Source organism: Bos mutus, chromosome 7 (genome assembly GCF_027580195.1).
Source record: "Bos mutus isolate GX-2022 chromosome 7, NWIPB_WYAK_1.1, whole genome shotgun sequence".
NCBI lineage: Eukaryota > Metazoa > Chordata > Mammalia > Artiodactyla > Bovidae > Bos > Bos mutus.
In genome coordinates this window covers 58129987-58148582 of record NC_091623.1, presented here as the reverse complement: position 1 = coordinate 58148582, position 18596 = coordinate 58129987, and the positions used below count along the sequence as shown (strand labels likewise).

The window sequence follows — 18596 nt, the reverse complement described above, 5'->3', positions numbered from 1 at the left end:
TAGGGGGGAAAGCAGGAGTGTTAGCAGGACTGGACGTGCCCTCAGTGGATGGGGGAACTGAAGCAGGGGTCCGATCCCCACATCAGGGCAATTGTCTGAGTCAGAGGAGAAACACTTAAGGCTGAGAGTGAATCAGCTAATCTAAGGCAGCCTAAATGGAATGAGAATCAGACAGTCCTTGCTGCAAGCATACATACCCCCGACAGGGATGCAGGTCCCCTAGAAGGCACAGCAGCTGGGAGCTGGAGCTTAGAGATTATGGAGCAATCCCAGGGCAAGGGCTGCTGTCGACTGCAGAGAGACGGATCAAGGGGATGTGAGGGAAGAGATTGTGGTGGGAAATGCCTGTGGAGGAAAGCCAGGCAGCCATGGAAGCAAGGCGATACAACTGAGTCATGCGTACGGGGTGGAGCCATCACCATAGCCTCTCTCTCCCAACACACCAGCATCAGCAGCTGAACAATAGACAGGCGGGCCCATCAAATGCCTGATGCACTGAACTACAGAGTAGGACCCCACCCAGGGCGCCCCTTTAAGTGCCTGACATGCCAATCTACAGAGTAGGACCCCAGCCGTGGGGGCCTCTCTATGTGCCTGATGCACGGAACAACAGAGAAGGACCCCAAGCAAGGGAGCCCTCTAAGTGCCTAAACAGGCGCAACTACAGAGAAAGACTGGCTAAAGAGGCCTTCTGATTGCCAGCTACAACAGGCTTGAAAAAAGACTGTGATACTCCTGCAGCGGAGGCAGTCCCCATCCCTGCACACTTGGCACTGCCAGGGTCCCCACAGCCCAAGCAGCTGCGCCATCTTCATGTTCAACCCTCACTGGGGCAGAGCTGCTGCAGGCAAAAAAGTGTCTTGCATCTATGCACGCAGGGTCGCTTCAGTCATGTCCAACTCTGCGATCCTGTAGACTGTGGCCTTCCAGGCTTCTCTGTCAGGGGGTTCTCCAGGCAAGAATACTGGAGTGTATTGACCAATACTGGTTGCCATATCCTTCTAGAGCACTATATTTCCTGCTGCCCTAGCTGCCAACTCCCCTGAGTACCTGGTGCTGCCAGAACCCCTGTGACCCAAAGCAGCTGCACCACCTCCACACCTGGCCCTCATAGCGGCAAACCCAAGTCCTCCAGGGCAGCCTCAGGAGCAAACCCCAGTGGACAACCCACATGCAGAGGTGGAAATAAAACCACAGTTGAAACCCAGGGGCAGAGTAGCTAAGGAAGAAGACCCGAAACCTTCCCACCAGCTTGTACAAGCTGCAGATTAAATCCACATGATCAACTAGGCAGCTCTGTGTCTATGGAATATATAAAATGACATTGAGAGCTCCCACAAAAGAAAACACACTAGTTCTGATAGCTGTGGACATTGGAGGCAAGAATACAAAGGAGTAGGACCAAATTAGAATCTGAGCTGCCCCCACAGCAGGTCTAGAAATCAGCACAGTGTTGGAGGGCAGCCTGGGGAGGTGAGGTGGACTGTGACTCCCAGAGAGGGGGAATGTACTCTGACAGCAGTGACCCAAGAAAAACTTATTATTCTTATGTTTTGACTTGTTCTGTAGAGTCTTTTGGAATTTTTTTTCTTTTGTTTTTTTTTCCTACCCCCAACCCGTTGCAGATGTTGATTTTATTGGCACTGTGAAATCTAATTAAGCTTTTGAGTTTTTTTTTCAGTCACACTTTTTATTGCTGTTATAAACCTCTGCCTCTACGTTGGGCATTTGCAGTTCTGTGGAGTTTTCTCTTTTTTTCTTTTTTTAATTTTAATTTTTATTTTTTAGAATATATTATTATTTATGCCTTTGTTTGCTTTTCCTACTGTTCTTTTCCCCTGGCAGTTAATCTTTAATATATACAAATCTTCTTTACCTCTATTTAACTTTACATATCTATTCTTTCTTTCCTTTCCTCTCAACACATTTGTTAGCTTTATTTTCATTGCTTTATTCCCCACTTGGCACCTTGCTTTAGTTTTGTTTTCCAGTTTGTGCTTTAGTTAATTTTGCTCTTAACTGGTAGATATAATTTTTGGTTTCTTTGTTCAATGGATCAATCTATTGTACTTTATTTTTGTTGGACTGTTTTGATTTTGCTAATGGGCATATACGTATATGCATATATTCCACTATTTTAATTATTATTTGCCTGATTTTATAACTGCCATTTGTCTGGGGTTCATCTTTGGTTTCTCGTTTTTGGGTATTTGTTTTAATCTCACTTAATGCCATAACAAACCACTTGTAGAATCTTCATTCCTGACCAGAGATCAAGCTCTGAGCCTTTGGAGTGGGTGCACTGACTCTAAGACCCTAGACTCCCAGAGAACTAACCCTAGGGAGTATCAAATAGTGAGAACTCACACAAAGGAAACCACTTGAATACAAGACCCAGCATCATCCAACCACCAGTAGCACCTGTGCAGGATGCCTCATCTAAACAACAAACAAAACAAAAATACAAACCCAATCATCAGCAGACAGGATTACCACCTCACTCAGCCTTGCCCATCAGAGGAAAAACAAACAAACAAACAAAAAACTCAGCACAAATCTCACCCTATACTAAGCTTACACAAACCACTGGACCACCTTAGGAGAGCAAAAACCAAAAGGAAGAGAAAATGTAACCTTGAAGCCTGGGAAAAGGAGACCTCAAACACAGTAAGTTAAAAAGAAAAAAGAAAAGGGCAGAGAAATACTACACAAATGAAGGAACAAACTAGAAACACAGACGTCCAAATAAATGAAGAGGAAATAGGCAAACTACCTGAAAAAGAATTCAGAATAATGATAGTAAAGATGATCAAAAACCTTGAAAACAGAATGGAGAAAATGCAAGAATTAATTAACAAAGACCTAGAAGAATTAAAGAATAAACATACAGAGACAAACAACCTAATTACTGAAATTAAAAATACTCTGGAAGGAATAGCAGAATATCTGAAGCAGAAGAACGAATTGGTGAGGTGGAAGATAAAATGGTAGAAATAGCTTCTGAAGAGCAGAATAAAGTAAAAAGAATGAAAATAACTAAGGATAGTCTCAGAAACCTCTGGAACAATATCAAACACAGCAACATTCAAATTATAGGGGTCCCAGGAGAAGAAGAGAAAAAGAAAGGATATGAGAACATTTTTGAAGAGATTATAGTTGAAAATTTCCCCAACATGGAAAAGGAAATAGTCAATCAAGTCCAAGAGGCACAAAGAGTCCCATACAGGATAAACCCAAGAAGAACAATGCCAAGACACATACTAATCAAACTAACAAAGACTAAAAGAAAGAATATTAAAAGCCACAAGGGAAAAGCAACAAGTAACATACAAGAGAAACCCCATATGCTTAACAGCTGATCTTTCAGCAGAAACCCTGCAGGCCAGAAGGGAATGGCAGAATATATTTAAAGTACTGAAAGGGAAAAATCTACAACCAAGATTATTGTATCCGGAAAGGACCTCATTCAAAATTGATGGAGAAATCAAAAGCTTTTCAGCCAAGCAAAAGTCAAGAGAATTCAGTACCACCAAACCAGTTTTACAACAAATGTTAAAGGGACTTATATAGTCAAGAAATCCAAGAGAAGAAAAAAGATGTACAAAATCAACCCCAAACAATTAAGAAAATGGCAATAGGAACATATATATCAATAATTACTTTAAATGTAAATGGATTAAATGCTCCAACCAAAAGGCACAGACTGGCTGAATGGATACAAAAACAAGACCCATATATATGCTGTCTACAAGGAACCCACTTCAGACCTCAAGACACATATACACTGAAAGTGAGAGGATGGAAAAATATATCCCGTGCAAATGGGAAGCAAAAGAAAGCTGGAGTAGCAATCCTTATATCAGACAAAATAGACCTTAAAATAAAGAAGATTATAAGAGATAAGGAAAGACACTACATAATGATCAAGGGATCAATCCAAGAGGAAGACATAACAATTGTAAATATCTAGGCACCCAACATAGGAGCAACTCAATACATAATACAAACACTAACAGACATAAAAGGAGAAATTGACAGTAATAGTAACAGTAGGAGACTTTAACACCCCACTCACACCAATAGACAGATCATCAAAACAAAAAATTAATAAGGAAACACAAGTCTTAAATTATACATTAGATGAGTTGGATCTCATTGATATCTTCAGGACATTCCATCCAAATACAGAAGAATACACCTTCTTCTCAAGTGCACATGGAACATTCTCCAGCATAGACCACATCTTGAGTCACCAATCAAATCTCAGTAAATTTAAGAAAATTGAAATCATATCAAGCATCTTCTCTGACCACAACACTATAAGATTAGATATCAATTACAAGAAAAAAAAACTGTAAAAAACACAAATACATGGATATTAAACAATATGTTTCTAAATAACCAACAGGTTACGGAAGAAATAAAAAGGGAAATAAAACAATTTCTAGAAACAAATGACAATGAAAACACGGCAACTCAAAACCTATGGGATACAGCAAAAGCAGTTCTAAGAGGGAAGTTTATAGTAATACAACCCTACCTCAAGAAACAAGAAAAACATCAAATAGACAACCTAGCTTTACACCTAAAACAACTGGAAAAAGAAGAACAAAAAAAGCCCAAAATTAGAAGGAAAGAAATAATAAAGATCAGAGCAGAAACAAATGAAAAAGAAATGAAAGAAGCAATAGTAAAGATTAATAAAACTGAAAGCTGGTTCTTTGAGAAGATAAAAAAAATTGACAAACCTTTAGCCAGACTCACCAAGAAAAAAAGAGAGAAGGATCAAATCAACAAAATTAGAAATGAAAAAGGAGAGGTTACAACAGACAATGCAGAAATACAAAGGATTATAAGAGACTATTATGGTAACAACTATATGGCAATAAAATGGATAACCTGGAAAAATTGGACAGATTCTTAGAAAAGTTCAATCTTCCAAGACTGACCAGGAAGAAATATAAATTATGAACAACCCAATTACAGCACTGAAATAGAAACTGTGATCAAAAATCTCCCAAAAAACAAAAGCCCATGACCAGATGGCTTCATGGGAGAACTGTATCAAACATTTAGAGAAAAGCTAATGTCTATCCTTCTAAAACTTTTTCAAATAATTGCAGAGGAAGGAACACTTCCAAACTCAATCTACAAGGCCACCATCACCCTGATACCAAAACCAAACAAAGACAACACACACAAAAAAGAAAATTACAGGCCAATATCACTGATGAACATAGATACAGAAATCCTCAACAAAATTTTAGCAAACAATTCAGCAACACAACAAAAGCTCACACACCATGATTAAATTGGGTTTATTCCAGGGATGCAAGGATTCTTCAATATATGCAAATCAATCAATGTGACACATAATATTAACAAACTGAAAGATAAAAACCACATGATCATTTCAATAGATGCAGAAAAAGCCTTTGACAAAATTCAGCACCCATTTATGATTAAAATCTTCAAAAACTGGGCATAGAAGGAACCTACCTCAACATAGTAAAGGCCATATATAATAAGCCTCAGTTCAGTTCAGTCACTCAGTCGTGTCTGACTCTTTGCGACCCCATGAATCGCAGCACGCCAGGCCTCCCTGTCCATCACCAACTCCCAGAGTTCACCCAGAGTTCACCCAGACTCATATCCATCGAGTCAGTGATGCCATCCAGCCATCTCATCCTCTGTCGTCCCCTTCTCCTCCTGCCCCCAATCCCTCCCAGCATTAGAGTCTTTTCCAATGAGTCAACTCTTCGCATGAGGTGGCCAAAGTACTGGAGTTTCAGCTTTAGCATCATTCCCTCCAAAGAAATCCCAGGGCTGATCTCCTTCAGAATGGACTGGCTGGATCTCCTTGCAGTCCAAGGGACTCTCAAGAGTCTTCTCCAACACCACAGTTCAAAAGCATCAATTCTTCGGCGCTCAGCCTTCTTCACAGTCCAACGCTCATATCCGTACATGACCACAGGAAAAACCATAGCCTTGACTAGATGGACCTTTGTTGGCAAAGTAATGTCTCTGCTTTTGAATATGCTATCTAGGTTGGTCATAACTTTTCTTCCAAGGAGTAAGCGTCTTTTAATTTCATGGCTGCAGTCACCATCTGCAGTGATTTTGGAGCCCAAAAAATAAAGTCTGACACTGTTTCCACTGTTTCCCCATCTACTTCCCATGAAGTGATGGGACCAGATGCCATGATCTTAGTTTTCTGAATGTTGAGCTTTAAGCCAACTTTTTCACTTGCCACTTTCACTTTCATCAACCTACGGCAAAAATTATTCTCAACGGTGAAAAACTGAAAGCATTCTCCCTAAGATCAGGAACAAGACAAAGGTGGTGTTCCACTTTCACCACTATCATTCAACATAGTTTTGGAAATCCTAGCTACATCAATCAGAGAAGAAAAATAAAAGGAATCCATATCGGAAAAGAAGTAAAGGTCTCATTATTTGCAGATGAGATGATACTGTACATAGAAAACCCTAAAGATAGTACCAGAAAATTACTAGAGCTAATCAGTGAATTTAGCAAAGTTGCAGGATCCAAAGTCAATACACAGAAATCACTTGCATTTCTGTATACTAACAGTGAAAAATCAGAAAGAGAAATTAAGGAATCAATCCCATTTACCATTGCAACAAAAGGAATAAAACATCTAGGAATAAACTTGCCTAAGGAGACAAAAGAACTGTACAAAGAAAATTATAAGACACTGATGAAAGAAATCAAAGATTACATAAAAAGATAGAGAGATATTCCATGTTCCTGGGTAGGAAGAATCAATATTGTGAAAATGACTACACTACCAAACTCAATCTACAAATTCAATGTGATCCCTATCAAATTACCAATGGCATTTTCCATACAACTAAAACAAAAAATTTTACAATTCGTATGGAAACACAAAAGACCCTGAATAACCAAAGCAGTCTTGAGAAAGAAGAATGGAGCTAGAGGAATCAACCTTCCTGACTTCAGATTATACTACAAAGCTACAGTCATCAAGACAGTATGGTACTGGCACAAAAATAGAAATATAGACCAATGGAACAAGATAGAAAGCCCAGAAATAAACCCATGCCCCTATGAGTACCTTATTTTTGACAAAGGAGGCAAGAATATACAATGGGGCAAAGATAGCCTCTTCAATAAATGGTGCTGGGAAAACTGGACAGCTACATGTCAAAGAATGAAATTAGAACACTTTATAACACCATCAGTTCAGTTCAGTTGCTCAGTCGTGTCTGACCCATACACAAAGACAAACTCAAAATGGATTAAAGACCTAAATTTAAGACCAGAAACTATAAAACTCTTAGAGGAAAACAAAGGCAGAACACTCGATGACATAAATCAAAGCAAGATACTCTATGACCCACCTCCTAGAGTAATGGAAATAAAAACAAAAGTAACAAGTGGGACCTGATTAAACTTAAAAGCTTTTGCACAGCAAAGGAAACTACAAGCAAGGTGAAAAGACAACCCTCAGAATGGGAGAAAATAATAGCAAATGAAACAATTGACAAAGGATTAATTTCCAAAATATACAAGCAGCTCATGCAACTCAATACCAGAAAAACAAACAACCCAATCAAAAAGTGGGTGAAAGACCTAAATAGACATTTCTCCAAAGAAGACATACAGATGGCTAACAAACACATGAAAAGATGCTCAACATCTCTCATTATCAGAGAAATGCAAATCAAAACTACAATGAGGTATCACCTCACACTGGTCAGAATGGCCATCATCAAAAAGTCTACAAACAATAAATGCTTGAGAGGGTGTGGAGAAAAGGGAACCCTCCTACACTGTTAGTGGGAATGTAAATTGACACAGCCACTATGGAAGATGGTATGGAGATTCCTGAAAAAACTAGGAATAAAACCACCACATGATCCAGCAATCCCACTCCAAGGCATATACCCTGAGGAAACCAAAATTAAAAGACACATGTATCCCATTGTTCATTGCAGCACTATTTACAATAGCTAGAACATGGGCTGCCATCTACGGGGTCGCACAGAGTCGGACACAACTGAAGCGACTTAGCAGCAGCAGCAGCAGCAGCAGAACATCAGAACAGATCAGTCGCTCAGTTGTGTCCGACTCTTTGCGACCCCATGAATCGCAGCATGCTAGGCCTCCCTGTCCATCACCAACTCCCGGAGTTCACTGAGACTCACATCCATCAAGTCAGTGATGCCATCTAGCCATCTCATCCTCTGTCATCCCCTTCTCCTCCTGCCCCCAATCCCTGCCAGCATCAGAGTCTTTTCCAATGAGTCAACTCTTCACATGAGGTGGCCAAAGGAAGCAACCAAATGTCCATCGACAGCTGAATGGATAAAGAAGTTGTGGTACAGATACACAATGGAATATTACCCAGCCATAAAAAGCAACGCATTTGAGTTAGTTCTGAGGTGGATGAACCTAGAGTCTATTATACAGAGTGAAGTTAAGTCAGAAAGAGAAAGCTAAATATTGTATTCTAACACATATATATGGAATCTAGAAAAATAGTACTAACGAATTTATTTACAGGGCAGCAATGGAGAAACAGACATAGAGAATAGACTTATGGACTTGGGGAGAGGGGAGGAGAGGGTGAGATGTATGGAGAGAATAACATGAAAACTTATATTACCATATGTAAAACAGATACCCAACGGGAATTTGCTGTATGTCTCAAAAAACTCAAACAGGTGCTCTGTATAAACCTAGAGGGGTGGGATGGGGAGGAAGATGGGAGGGAGTTTAAAAAGGGAAGGGATATATGTATACCTATGGCTGATTCATATTGAGGTTTGACAAAAAAAAAACCCAAAATTCTGTAAAGCAATTATCCTTCAATTAAAAAATAAATTTTTTTAAAAGGTAAATATCAAGTTCAAGTTCAGTGGAGAGGAATTCAATTTTTTTCTTAATTTCTAAGTGGATCTGTTTATTCTGGAACAGCTCCATCTTACAGTCCCCGGGTGGAGGGGTGTCAGGGAATGAACACACATGTACCAAGGGTCCCCACGTGAGAACTTATCTTTCTCCTCTCTCCAGCCTGCAAGAGGAAGACCCCATCACAGGGACTTGAGTCTCTTGTGTTACTAAGAAGCCACACTCCCTGTGCATCGGTCTCTTTGTCATCTGCCTGTGGAAGAGGTAAACACTCTTGGACCGGCCATACCTCTTGAAGCGACAAGGTCAGCATAGACCTTGGAATTCCTAAAAGCCTTCGGGGCGTGAGCTTGGGGAAACTGATGAGGATGACCCTGAAGAATTGCCTGTTCAGAAGAAAGATCTGACCTGGTGGGTTTCAACTGGTTTTTTTTTCCCCTCCCCAGAGGACTGGCAGAGACACCAGAGAAGAGAAGCCCAGTTTGAAGAAGAAACCGGGCCCCTAAACCCACTCATCTTCCTGGAAGCAACTTAGAAACCCGTCCGATGAGTTCTGACAATAAAGCTCTCTGGCACCCTGTGTCCTGATTTTTGGCCAGATGTGGACAGCTTGTCCTTTGTCAAGGAGCTCAGATTCTGGGTTCAGATTCTGACTGGCTGTGTGAGCTCACATGTCTGAGTCTTGGGAGAGGGTGAGTGCAGCCTAAGTCGCTTCAGTCGTGTCCAACTCCTTGCAACCCTATATACTGTAGCCTGCCAGGCTCCTCTGTCCACGGGATTTTTCCAGGCCAGAACACTGGATAATTCCCTCCTCCAGGGGATCTTCCCAACCTAGGGATCAAACCCTCATCTCCTGCACTTGGAGGCGAGTTCTTTACCGCTGAGCTACTAGGGAAGTCCCAATAACTGTGATTTTTTATGAATTCCATCCTCTGGGAAAGATGAGTCTGCTGTTGTCATAAGATGTGAGACAGCAGCAGCTTGAAAGAATAGAACCTCCTTCCTCTCTCATCCAATAGTCTGTGTATGGACAAACCAAAGCTGATATGGCATACATACAGTATCAGTTCCTGAAAGGATATCAGTACAGGTAGAGAGAGAGTGAGGAGGGGACATGTCCCAGCATATAGAGGGACCGACCAAGAGGACAGGAAGAAGGAAACTTCCAGTGTCCCCTTCAGGTCCTAGATACCCAGAGGCACTCCTTTTTTCTTTTTTTCCTGTTTCCTCTTTAAAATACCAAATGATAAATTGATCAGAAATGTACAGACATTCTCCTCACAGAAGAGCATCTGATAGAGATAAGGCTAAAGCCTTCCTCAACAATTTGTAAGTTTTTCTGCTTTTACTATGTAAGTATGGTCAATCCTCTTTATTTGCATGTTCCATATTTATAAGTTTGCCTGCTCACTGAGGACTTGTGGCTCAGACTGTAAAGATAAAGTCTGTGGCTCAGACTCCTGCAATACAGGAGACATGGGTTCGATCCCTGGGTTGGGAAGATTCCCTGGAAAAGGGAATGGCAATGCACTCCAGTATTCTTGCCCAGGAAATCCCATGGACAGAGGACCCTGGTGGCCTACAGTCCATAGGGCTGCAAAGAGTTGGACGCAACTGAGCGACTAACCCCCAAAATTAATGTATCTGGCATTTCTATAGCCATCTCTGGAAATGGGTGGAGCAGTGGAAAAGTTTAACAACCCAACGTGCATGTTTGCAGCTTGTTGAAGGCCCAACAAGGTGCTTCCTGGCTTCAGCTGTGAACCTGTGTCTTTTGGGGGGTCTATTTAGTACTATGTTTTCTGCATTTTTTTTTGATGGTTTCACTATTGAAAATGGCCCCCAAGTGCAGTGCTTATGTGGTGACTTGAGTTGAAGAAAGCTATGAGGAGCCTTATGGAAAAATATACACGTGCAAAATAAGCTCCATTCAGGCATGACTTATAGTGCCGCTGGCCATGAGCTCAATGCTAGTGAATCATCTGCGTCTATTAAGGTGTCGTCAAACATAAATACACATGATACAAGTATGTACAGATCAGTGGATAAAAATATTGTGACCAGGGGGTCCAGTGGTTAACAATCCACCTTGCAATACAGGGGACATGGGTTTGATCCCTGGTCAGGGAACTAAGATCCCACATGCTGCTGAGCAACTAAAAGCCCACGTGCCACAACCACTGAGCCCGCACCCACTGAAGCCTGCATGCCACAATTAAGGGATGCATGTGCCACAACAAAAGATCCTCCATGACACAACGAAGATCTCGCACACCATGACTAAAACCCAATGCAGCTAAATAAATAAATAAATTTTAAGTTTTCTTATTTTTTTAAACAATATTTTTATTTAGCTGCACTGGGTCTTACTTAGTTGAGGCATGTAGGATCTTAGTTCCCCAACCAGTGGCTCAAATCTGGACCCCCTGCATTTTGCAGAGTCTTAGACACTGGACCACCAGGGAAGTCCCTGTTTTTTATTAAAAACTGTTGTGACCAGGGAAGGGGGATCAAGACAGTGCAGTAGGAGGATGGAGAGCTCACCTTCCCCACAGACACATCAAAAACACACCTATACATGGGAACAATTCTCACAAGAATCAGACAGGAAGAAGAAAACAGATACCCAGATACAAAAAGCCCAGAGGGTCCCAATGGTTTCATGCTGCATGGATTTATTACAAGTTTGTGTACTGTTATGAGGAGTAAATGTTATGGTTTGTAAGTCATAGCTCAAAAAATCAGGTAGGGGGGCAGGGAGGGAGTCACTAGTGGGGCTGGAAGAGTATGTTCTAGGAACAACTTCTAGTTCACCAGTCCAGGAGGCTCCATCACCTCTCCAGTAGTTGATGGTGGTGGTTGCTATTCAGTCACTCAGTCATGTCTGACTCTTTGAGACCCCATGAACTGCAGCATATCAGGCTTCTCTGTCCTTCACTATCTCCTGGAGCTTGCTCAAACTCATGCCCACTGAATCAGTGATGCCATGCAACCATCTCATTCTCTGTAACCTGCTTCTCCTCCTGCCCTCAATCCTTCCCAGCATGAGGGTCTTTTCCAATGAGTTGGCTCTTCACACCAGGTGGACAAGGTATTGGAGCTTCAGCTTCAGCATCAGCCCTTCCAATGAATATTCAGGGTTGATTTCCCTTAGGACTGACTGGTTTGAGCTGACAGTGGAACCACACCATCTCTGCTGTGGACCAGGAAAACTACTTCTGCCCAAGAGGCCACTGGGTCAGGAGACTTCTGGCCCAGGCAAGAAGCTGATGCCCCTGCTGCTGGCCCCAGAAGCACCCAGTTTCTGCTGGGAACATGACATGGGTCATGTCCAAATCAGTCCTGATTAGTGGAACACAAGTTATGTCCAGAACCCTCCACACATGAGATTCTGGGGGATACAGTTTTTAGCTTCCCGGCTTCCCCTTGTTGGAATGGGGTTGGGATTCATCACCTTCCAGGCCAGTAGTGGCTGTTCCAGTGGCTTTTCCCAAGTAGCGTGAGTTCATTTCTGTGTATTGGTCATTTGTTTTTATGGCTGAGTCATATTCCATCATCTGGATGTATCACAAATATCCCTACATGTATCTTCTTTGGACAAATGTCCAAATTCTTTGCCCATTTTTAAACTGAATTCTTTTGTCTTCTTATTGCTGGCTTACAAGAGTTCTCTGTACATTCCGGTCACAAGTCCTTCATGTTGTTTTCATGATGATAGTTTTGTTTCGATTTTGGCAAGACAAAGCTTCGTTATTTTATTCTTGCACTTTACTATCCATGTAGACCTTTTGTTTTACTTTATTCTTGGTGGTGCTGGGTATTCTTGCTGCGTTGGCTTCCCATTGCAGCGGCCCCTCCCACTGCAGAGCAAGGGCCCTGGAGCACACAGGCTTCAGTAGCTGCAGCTCCCAGGCTCGGCTCTGGAGGACAGGCTTAACAGTTGTGGCGCACAAGCTCAGTTGCTCCGTGGCACATGCGATCTTCCTGGACCAGGGATCAAACCCGTGTCTCCTGCATTGGCAGACGGACTCTTCACCACTGAGCCACCAGGGAAGCCCTCTATGTAAACTTTAAAACAACCTAAGTTTCATAAAAGTTCCTGTGGGGATTTTGACTGAAATTGCTTTTATACTAACTAATCTGCAGAAGAGTTTAACTTCTACAATGTTGATCCAGGCTTCTCATTCATTAATATGATGTCTTTTTCAACTTACTCATATCTTTTCTTTAGAAAACCTTCATAAATTCTGGGGGGGCCATGTTCCAAGGCTTGTGGAATCTCAGGTCCCTAACCCCGGCATTGAACTTGTGCCCCCTGAAGTGAAAGCACAGAGTCCTAACCATTGGGCAACCAGGGAGTTCCCTAAACCTTAATAATTTTATGGATTAACTACTTCATATAATGTCTGGTCAACTTAATTCTAGTTTATAGCCTGTGTTTCCATTGTGGATGTGGCTTCTCCCTTTTTCCAGATGGCTGATGTTAATATATGGGAAAGCTGGGGGAGGCGATCTGTGTTAATATTATATCTAGATACTTCACTGCCAATGTATTTCTCAAAACATATAGGCCATTTTTTATGCTGAATGTATCTTTGTCAATATTTTTTTTACTTTCTTTTCAATACTTAGCCCTCATCAAAGAAATATAGCTGGCTATATTGTCAAAAAAAATGTTCAAACTCAATAAAGAAATATATGTATTTTCTCAACAGTTCTCAACTGGCCTCACTGCTCTCTTAACAGTTGTTCTCTGAGAAATGAAAAAGCTACTAAGTTTAAAAAGGCATTTTTAAAACTTATTTTTAAATTTGTGGCAAATGCAAAATATACTATTTTATGTTAATTTATCGTTTTAACCATTTAAAAATATAGACTCCAATGGGGTTAAGTGCATTGAGTTGTACATGTTGCAAAACTGAAAATCTATACACTTTAAACAACTCCCCACACCCCCTCTCTACTGGCAACCACCATTCTACTTCCTGTCTCTATGAAGCCCATTCATTTCAGTACCTAATATGAGTAGAATATTTATCTTTTTGTAATTGAATGATATCGCTGGAGAAAGCAATGGCACCCCACTCCAGTACTCTTGCCTGGAAAATCCCATGGGCGGAGGAGCCTGGAAGGCTGCAGTCCATAGGGTCGAGAAGAGTCAGACACGACTGAGCACCTTCACTTTCACTTTTCACTTTCAAGCATTGGAGAAGGAAATGGCAACCCACTCCAGTGTTCTTGCCTGAAGAATCCCAGGGACGGGGGAGCCTGGTGGGATGCCGTCTATGGGGTTGCACAGAGTTGGACACAACTGAAGCGACTTAGCAGCAGCAGCAGCACTGAGCATAAGATCCGCAACACGTTCATCCATATTGTAGCCCATGTCAGGATTTCTCTCCTTTTGAAGGCTGCATAACATTCCATTGGGCCACATTTTGTTTTTCCATTCATCTGTCAGAGAGTGGGTCACTTTGGGCACCTGTGAATAATGCTGCTGTGTGTGAATGTGGTTGTGCAAATCTCTCTTCTAGTCCCTGGTTTCAATTCTCTCGGTTCCATACCAAGAAATAAGATTACTGGGTCATATGGTCGGTTCGGTTGGTTCAGTTGCTCAGTCGTGTCCAATTCCTTGCGACCCCATGAATCACAGCACGCCAGGCCTCCCTGTCCATCACCAATTCCCAGAGTTCACCCAGACTCACGTCCATCGAGTCAGTGATGCCATCCAGCCATCCCATCCTCTGTCGTCCCCTTCTCCTCCTGTTCCCAATCCCTCCCAGCATCAGAGTCTTTTCCAATGAGTCAACTCTTCGCATGAGGTGGCCAAAGTACTGGAGTTTCAGCTTTAGCATCATTCCTTCCAAAGAACACCCAGGGCTGATGTCCTTCAGAATGGACTGGTTGGATCTCCTTGCAGTCCAAGGGACTCTCAAGAGTCTTCTCCAACACCACAGTTCAAAAGCATCAATTCTTCTGCGCTCAGCCTTCTTCACAGTCCAACTCTCACATCCACACATGACCACAGGAAAAACCATAGCCTTGACTAGATGGACCTTTGTTGGCAAAGTAATGTCTCTGCTTTTCAGTATGCTATCTAGGTTGGTCATAACTTTCCTTCCAAGGAGTAAGTGTCTTTTAATTTCATGGCTGCAGTCACCATCTGCAGTGATTTTGGAACCCCCAAAAATAAAGTCTGACACTGTTTCCACTGTTTCCCCATCTATTTCCCATGAAGTGATGGGACCAGATGCCATGATCTTAGTTTTCTGAATGCTGAGCTTTAAGCCAACTTTTTCACTCTCCTCTTTCACTTTCATCAAGAGGCTTTTTAGTTCCTCTTCACTTTCTGCCATAAGGGTGGTGTCATCTGCATATCTGAGGTTATTGATATTTCTCCCGGCAATCTTGATTCCAGCTTGTGCTTCTCCCAGCCCAGCGTTTCTCATGATGTACTCTGCATAGAAGTTAAATAAGCAGGGTGACAATATACAGCCTTGACGTACTCCTTTTCCTATTTGGAACCAGTCTGTTGTTCCATGTCCAGTTCTAACTGTTGCTTCCTGACCTGCATAGAGGTTTCTCAAGAGGCAGATCAGGTGGTCTGGTATTCCCATCTCTTTCAGAATTTTCCACAGTTTATTGTGATCCACACAGTCAAGGCTTTGGAATAGTCAATAAAGCAGAAATAGATGTTTTTCTGAAACTCGCTTGCTTTTTTGATGATCCAGTGGGTGTTGGCAATTTGATCTCTGGTTCCTCTGCCTTTTGCAAAACCAGCTTGAACATCAGGAAGTTCATGGTTCACGTATTGCTGAAGCCTGGCTTGGAGAATTTTGAATATTACTTTACTAGCATGTGAGATGAGTGCAATTGTGCGGTAGTTTGAGCATTCTTTGGCATTGCCTTTCTTTGAGATTGGAGTGAAAATTGACCTTTTCCAGTGCTGTGGCCACTGTTGAGTTTTCCAAATTTGCTGGCATATTGAGTGCAGCACTTTCACGGCATCATTTTTCAGGATTTGAAATAGCTCAACTGGAATTCCATCACCTCCTCTAGCTTTGTTCGTAGTGATGCTTTCTAAGGCCCACTTGACTTCATATTCCAGGATGTCTGGCTCTAGGTCAGTGATCACATCATCGTAATTATCTGGGTCGTGAAGATCTTTTTTGTACAGTTCTTCTGTGTGTTCTTGCCACCTCTTCTTAATATCTTCTGCTTCTGTTAGGTCCATACCATTTCTGTCCTTTATCAAGCCCATCTTTGCATGAAATGTTCCCTTGGTATCTCTAATTTTCTTTCCCATTCTGTTGTTTTCCTCTATTTCTTTGCATTGATCGCTGAGGAAGGCTTTCTTATCTCTTCTTGCTATTCTTCGGAACTCTGCATTCAGATGCTTATATCTTTCCTTTTCTCCTTTGCTTTTCGCTTCTCTTCTTTTCACAGCTATTTGTAAGGCCTCCCCAGACAGCCATTTTGCTTTTTTGCATTTCTTTTCCATGGGGATGGTCTTGATCCCTGTCTCCTGTACAATGTCACGAACCTCATTCCATAGTTCATCAGGCACTCTATCAGATCTAGGCCCTTAAATCTATTTCTCACTTCCACTGTATAATCATAAGGGATTTGATTTAGGTCATACCTGAATGGTCTAGTGGTTTTCCCTACTTTCTTCAATTTCAGTCTGGATTTGGTAATAAGGAGTTCATGATCTGAGCCACAGTCAGCTCCCGGTCTTGTTTTTGTTGACTGTATAGAGCTTCTCCATTTTTGGCTGCAAAGAATATAATCAGTCTGATTTTGGTGTTGACCATCTGGTGATGTCCACCTGTAGAGTCTTCTCTTGTGCTGTTGGAAGAGGGTATTTGCTATGACCAGTGCATTTTCTTGGCAAAACTCTATTAGTCTTTGCCCTGCTTCATTCCGTATTCCAAGGCCAAATTTGCCTGTTACTCCAGGTGTTTCCTGACTTCCTACTTTTGCATTCCAGTCCCCTATAATGAAAAGGACATCTTTTTGGGGTGTTAGTTCTAAAAGGTCCTGTAGGTCTTCATAGAACCGTTCAACTTCAGCTTCTTCAGCATTACTGGTTGGGGCATAGACTTGGATTACCGTGATATTGAATGGTTTGCCTTGGAAATGAACAGAGATCATTCTGTCGTTTTTGAGATTGTATCCAAGTACTGCATTACGGACTCTTTTGTTGACCATGATAGCTACTCCATTTCTTCTGAGGGATTCCTGTCCGCAGTAGTAGATATAATGGTCATCTGAGTTAAATTTACCCATTCCAGTCCATTTGAGTTCGCTGATTCCTAGAATGTCGATGTTCACTCTTGCCATCTCTTGTTTGACCACTTCCAATTTGCCTTGATTCATGGACCTGACATTCCAGGTTCCTATGCAATATTGCTCTTTACAGCATCGGACCTTGCTTCTATCACCAGTCACATCCACAGCTGGATATTGTTTTTGCTTTGGCTCCATCCCTTCATTCTTTCTGGAGTTATTTCTCCAGAAATAACTGGAGAAATGGTAATTCTATGTTTAATTTTTTGAGGAACTAGAGAGGCTTTTAAATGATTTCTCAGTTCATCAATCTCAACAGTATCCAACAATATTTGACAAGGTAGCTGCACACACACAGGAGACTCCAGGCTATGCCTGGCTGGTACATGAATTCACGAGCCCCCTGGGCATAGTGACACCAAGTCCTTGACCTTTTGGGGGCCCTGGGTCCTGTTACTGCTGCCCTGCTTTTTGAAACCTTCTGCTTCCATGGCCCCCATGACATCACACCTTCTGTGTCTGCCTCCTCTATCATCTCCCTCCTCCATCTGACTTCTCTTTTTTCAGGCTCCCTTGTGAACGCTTTCTCTGAAAGCCAACCATGAATGCTGAGTTCTGACTCTGGAATCCTTTCCAGCTGTCAGACTTGAACCTAAGACCACATTCTCCCTGGTCAGCTCCTCCCTGGGACGGGGATGGGGGCTTCCCAAGTGGTGCTAGTGCAAAGAACCTGCCTGCCAATGCAGGAGACATAAAGAGACAGAGGTTCAACCCCTGGGTCGGGAAGATCCCCTGGAGGAGGAGGTGACAACCCACCAAGTATTCTTGCCTGGGAAATCCCATGCAAGAGGAGCCTGGTGGGCTATGATCCATGAGGTCTCAAAGAACTAGACTGAAGTGACTTAGCGGCAGCAGCCTCCCTGGGGACTGTCACCTTGGGAACCATGGGCTGCAGAGGCACAGGGTGAAGGGGCTTCTTGGGTGGACCTCTGCCCCCCCAAGACTAGCCTCTGCACAGGCGCAGGAGGCTGTGCTTCCAGGATGGATTCAGGCTGTGGAATCCACAGTGACGTTACAGGAGCTGGCCATAGGCAGGAATGTTCTGGACATTCATGCTGGAGACTGTTGCTCCCTCAGTGGCTACAGCAGGGGGCAGGAGGTGGGAGGTGACCAAAACAGATGAAAAGAAACTGGAGACAAGAGTAGGCACCGCTCCTCTGATGACAGACAAGGTAAAAATGCCTGGTGAGTGGAAGGCAGAGAGTTCAGCCTCTACCAGGGATGAAACGCTGCATGTGGGTGGGGGATGGGCACAGAAATACCAGAAAACAATTCTTTACTAACACGGCCAACAGGACCCCACGTCATCTGGCCCTTTTGTCTCATTTCCTTCCCCACCACCCACTTCTTCT

General features: G+C 42.5%; 1 protein-coding gene across 1 annotated transcript in view; it reads left to right on the top strand.

Annotated features, from left to right (window-relative positions):
• The window catches only part of ACSBG2 (acyl-CoA synthetase bubblegum family member 2), a 40921-nt gene extending 31732 nt beyond the window's left edge, over positions 1 to 9189 (top strand). Inside the window, exon 13 of the mRNA XM_014480115.2 lies at positions 9061 to 9189. The gene's annotated coding sequence lies outside the window, so the exon portion shown is untranslated. The remainder of the gene's footprint in view (positions 1 to 9060) is intronic.
• Positions 9190 to 18596: the final 9407 nt, after the last annotated feature.